Here is a 6,000-nt window from a genome sequence, read left to right on the forward strand (position 1 = left end):
CCTCTGCGGATCGTCCACACGAAGCTCCCGTCTGATCAGCTCCTCACGAATGCTAGTTCGTGATTTCACCCTTTTGATGGCAGATGTTGATCGAACTCCTTCGATCGATGTGTGCCGACTTCTCGGATGCTCCGGATCGTCTGCACAATTGCTTGAGAGGCTGATGGATCTCTTCCTGAAATTTGGTGGACTCACGACACTCGTGGCATACCAATCTCACTTCCCGAACCCTAGGTAGAAACCCTAGGGTACACACCAAAAACCCTGCGCCCAATTTTCTCTCTTTTCTTTCTTTTTCTCTCGGAAGGTTTTGGACCTTCACCTTGCGCAGAAGCCTTCCTCACGCCCCAAAGTTTCTCTCCTAAAATTTCTACGCACGTCCCACATTTCTCCTCTTTTTAAAACAACGTCGAACGTGTCTTATCCGCGTGAGAGGATAAAGACAAGAGGTTACACATTTGAATTCAAATCAAATTTGAATTCAAACGAAAATCAACTTATCCCTATCCTTTTGGGCATGAGAAGAGAAGGGGCGTGGCTCTTTGTGCGTGGAAAATATTTCACGAGAAACCTTTTCTCGTGTAAGTAATGTGGCGCACAAAATGGATAAGGATGAAAGGGCAAGTGATAAGTTATCCATTCAAATTCAAACATGCTTTGAATTTGAATGGCTAACTAATTATTTTATCCATCCATATGGCGCACAAATGAGGGCGTGGGGAAGGGTTTTGCGTGAGAAAAATTTTACGAGAAGTTTCTTCTCGTGAATACAAATGAGTGCAAGGAAGTTGGGTGTCTCAGGGAATTTAAAACAAGATGGTTTGATTCAAATTGAGCCAACCTAGTTTAAAATAGGTTAAGCACAATTAGACCAGATTAAACCCAACATAATTAGGCTTAATTAGGCTCAATAAAATCTTAATCAAATCAGGAATTAACTAAACCTAACCCCTGATCAAATCAGGGACTAAATCACCTTAGCGATTAGGTCAACATTTAACCTAATCGGGTCAATCCAAACTGAATCCAATTTAATTTGGACTTGATCCAAAAATAATTACTCAATCAAATTGAGTTAATTAGTGATTAAATCACTAATTAAACCTCTCATAAATATTGAGTCCAAATCCGATGGGCAATCAGGCATCAGAGACCATCGATATGAAACCCTGATCAAAGAGTTCAAATTTCAAATTCAAAATTTGAAATTCAAAATTTTGACCCCGGTATCCAAAATGTGTGGAACTCATGATTAGAGAATCCTAATTCTCAATCATAGAGTCCCAGATAGATAAGACTCATAATTAGCCATCAGATCAGAAAGGAACCTCTAATGTGTGTGACCCCGCAGGTTCGAACCTAAACCGGTAGCACAGGAACCAATTCCTGTACTAATCGAAGTGACCATCTAGCAATGGTACCCGACGATCGGATAGGTCGAATAATCACAATCGCAATATTCAGAACCTACGTGAATATGGTTACCGTATAATTCATCCCTTTTGACCCCTGTGTTTAGGACGACTCAGGGTTAAACTGTCAACCCTGATGATATCATCCGAATCGCGCTCAACTCAATTAGTCCTGTGACTCCTCACTAGGACTACCCTGGCCAAGGTTTTGCTAAATTGAAACACGACTGTACACAGCTCCTAAACTGGAGTGGTCAATCCCATCTTGACACACGCACCGACAAGTCAAGTACTTGACTACACCCAGCAACCTTCCGTCACTGAATTAGAAATTCAGATAGTACAGTGCCTAAGTGCAGTGAGTTGCTTGCAAGTCATCGTGGCGGTCTCAGGTCGGAGGGATATTTATACCCATATCCCATCGGAGCAAATCTTGACAGCAGAAATAGCTCCAGAGTTGGTCACGTTCAGTGCAGATGTACCATTACATCTCACCTGTATGCCATACCAGTGTCTCCACACTCTTTGATTATGAGGACAACCAACCCATATGGCACACAACGACCTATGCTCGATAAACGTTGTCGTCCTTGATAACAACGTATCATTTGGTCGCGAACATGTTTAAGGACTAAGCGACAAATCCTCCTTTGTCGAGTCTAAATAGTCCTAAGGACTTCACCACAACACAGGAGTTCATTAGAAGATGAAACATTTGTGATGAAAAAATACCAAAATAACTTTTATTTATTTATAATTCATGTACTAATACAAAAAAGAGCACAACCGTCAACAGGCTGACGATTGGCTTTGGGATACTATTTCCAACAATATCTTGGATTTCAATTAGTAAGGTTGATCTGAGTATGAGAAGTATTGACCCTAGAATGAAGAGGGAGATATTGATGTGTTGTGTTGAATATATTCGATGATTTTGAAATGCTAAACTTACATGGTTGAAGATCACGATAATTTTTTTAATTTTGATGATAATTGTCTGAGCATTATAATTTTTGGACTTATCATAAAGAAGTTAATTAGGATGTGATCTAAGAAGAAATAACATCATATGATAGAAAAATATTTTTGAGCACTGAACCTATAAGAGGTCATATATGAAACTCAGTTTTAGATAAAAAAAAATATACTTGAATTTTATTATAAGAATATGAGATATATATCTTGGTGAAATTTTTGGTTATTCAAAATATCATATTTGGATGTGATTATTTGATCTTTCAAGTTGCATTGAATTTCAAGTCAAAAGTTTACTTTTCTAAGTGGATCTAGGATATTTTGATATTATTGTTAAATTAAATACGAAGAATTAGTTTTGTTAGAATATGATATATACGTTATGATGAAATCTTTAATAATTCGTATTACCATCTTTGGATTAGATTCTTTAATTTTTCTTGTGATTGTTGAAGATGGTGAAGTATATTATTATTCAAATCAAAGTTCAGATTTCTGAATTGAACTAAGATATCTTGCTAGTATTAAATTTTGAATGACTTATACAAGGGATAAGATTTTGTATGGATTTATTGATTAATATTAAGGGTTGTGATGACGAGAGCTCTACAAGAAATAATCAAGTTGATTCTACTTACAAGAATGTTGGCTTGAGTTCTTCCAGTTTGTTCGAATTAGAATTAATTCTTTTAAAAAGAAAGATTGATTTGAAAATTATCTAAATGATTGTAAGGTAAATCTAGGGTTAACTCCAATTGATTCTAGATATGTTGGATTTTTGAGGAGTGATGAAGCTTATACAATGATTTCAAACATAGGAAGTAGATCAAAATTTAATTTTGATATGCTTACCCAAAAGTAGTAAAGATAAAGAAATTTAAAGTTTTGCTCTAAGTTTTATATGAAATTTGAAAGTTAGATCTATCTTTGATTGATCTAACATACAAAGATATCTTTCAATAAATCCATATAATTTGAGATCAGAGTGCACAGCAAAAGTATGGTGGTTTAAATTGATTAGAAATATTAATCCTTTACATCAAAAGATATTATGAAATATATTAGTTGCAAATAAGGAAGGATTTTTATTGATAATAAAAGGATGTTATAGATTTTGATCTAATCTGATCATAGCTGGATAATTTTTGTCAGTAAATTACTTCATTGTAGATAATGCCAAGAAATTTTAGATATTTCAAGTTTATTATTAACAGTTTGATAGTTTTGTTATTAGTTCAAACCTAGAATGTCTTGACACAAATCTCATATTTTTTTCAAATTTAATATTGTTACTCAAACTGGCATAGAAGATTGAGGTTTTCTTAAGATCAAAGTCTACATATAAAATTTGTTGGAAGGTCAAAAGAAGAAAGAAATTGATATTTGTGAAGAGTACCCGATGTTCGGCCTTTGTTTATTTTTCTATCATAGGCGGTCTAAGATAATTATGAATTTCGAGTGGAATGTATTGGACAAATAACTCTGGTATATTAATACAAGTCCAAAATATTACTGTTCTTAAACAAAGAAAAGTCGAGAAATTAATAAGAAGGGATGAATTTGAAATTTCAAATAATTTTGTTATAACAAGATTATGAGAAATAAATAATATGTAAGATATTATCAAAAGTGTGAGAATGACATGATGAATGTATATATTTTTTAAATATATCTCAAACAACGTAACTTAATTTTGAGGATGAAATTACTTGAAAGGGGAGAATGTAATACCCGGCCCATTTGGGTCCTGGATTAAGCCCAAAATAAAAAAAAAAGGAATGATGAAGAAGACTCCTAGCGGGAGTCTTCTTCCACCAATTCCATCGGAGAGAAGAAGCCGAATCTGGGAAGAATTTGGCCTCCTCTTCACTCTATAAAATGCTCCCTTCCCCCCAAGACCCTCCACCAGCTTTCCTCCCTCTCCTTTCCTCTGGATTTCTTCCATTGAAGTCGTGATCTCTCGTACTCGTGCTTGTCGAAAATTGGAGCCGACGATGCTGCTGAAGCTTGAGGTAAGCCCTTCTCTTCCTTCCTCTCTTCTTTCTCCTCTTTTTTATGGCTTCGTGCATCCTCACCAGCCGTCGGGATCGTCGAAAAATCCATGAAAAGGTGAACCCCTATTTTGCTCTGTTTGGTCGGGCCATCTTCCTCTCTTTTTCGGCCACCAATGCCATCATTTATGGTGTCTCATCCTTAGATTTGGATCCCCACCTCTCTACCTATCATCCCCGAGAGGCCTTGGCCGCCGACAACCGACCAATAATCGGAAAACAAGAGGAAAAGGGGTGGGTCCCCTGTTTTCTGAATTTCTTTTTAAATACCCCACCAATCGAGCCTCGCTGCGACGATCTTTTACTCTCCGCTGTCGGCCGCTGCTGTCGGACCTCCGACCGTGCCGCCGTCCTCACCAAAGCCCGAGCCATCGAGCCCCCTTCCCTCGTGTCCCTCTTCTGTTCGGCCAAAAAAAGAGAGAAGAGAAGAGGAAAGAAAGAAGAAAAAAGAAAAGAAGAAGAAAAAGAAAAGAAAAGAAGAAAAGAAGAAAAAAGAAAAAGAAAAGAAAAGAAAAGAAAAGAAAAAAAAATAAGAGTGAATTTTTCTCTCTCCTCTCTCTACTTCTCTCTTCAGTTTCTCTCTAGATTCTTTCTCTACTTTCTCTCCAAAATTTTTCTCTCTAGGATCTTTCTCTCTGGTTGCATCACGGATCCTAGGATAAATTTGAGATGAAAATTAGATGACCTGAGATTGCTCCGAAATTCATGTAGTACATTGAATTCCGATCTGATCCTTATTCGAAATTTATAATATCGGTCATGGTTAATCTATATTGAGTCATCCTAATATGACCTCTGATGATCTCGATCATAATTATCTCATCTGAAGGATACGAAGATTTTCTCTCCAATTTCTCTTTCTACTTTTTCTCTCTAGAATTTTTTCTCTCTTTATGAATTTTCTCTCTTTAGAAGTCTTGTGGACCAATAGAGGGTCCAGATACTTAGACAAATCTCAATTTTGATTAATCCTAGGAGAGTTCCTAGATTTATGTTATTAGGATCGTTTATCCGTAATTTCTTCATATATAATTTTTATATTTAATCCTGATCATGTAGAGATGTAATTGTTGTACAAGAAGATATGGAGTAAAATATTTTAATTTCGGATTCGTAGATTAAGGAGCTCATCGAATTCTACTTTTAGATCGATCATCGATAGAGGTAAGAATCTCTGTACATGATCATCATTATATATGCTATTTTATCGTTGGTCTTGCATCATTGATTTTGCATCGTTGGATTTGAGATCGATGAATTGCTATGCTTGAGACACCGTTATATTGCTTATATGATTTTTGAGCATGAGTATATTATGTCAATACATATGTATCAATGATTGATGGCATGATTTTATTGATGTGACATATCTAATTTGATCACAGTGTAAATCGGAATTGATTTGGTGAAATCAATATATAGTGATTAAATGAAAAAGAGATATGGTTTGGACTACCCTTGTCATGTGGAACAACCCGCCAGGAGCTTATGCCTGGGACAGCCCGCCAGGAGCTTATGCCTGCGACAGCCGGTCAGGAACTTATGCCTGGGACAACTTGCCA

The sequence above is a fragment of the Elaeis guineensis genome, chromosome 2 (genome assembly GCF_000442705.2).
Source record: "Elaeis guineensis isolate ETL-2024a chromosome 2, EG11, whole genome shotgun sequence".
In the NCBI taxonomy this organism is placed as follows: domain Eukaryota; kingdom Viridiplantae; phylum Streptophyta; class Magnoliopsida; order Arecales; family Arecaceae; genus Elaeis; species Elaeis guineensis.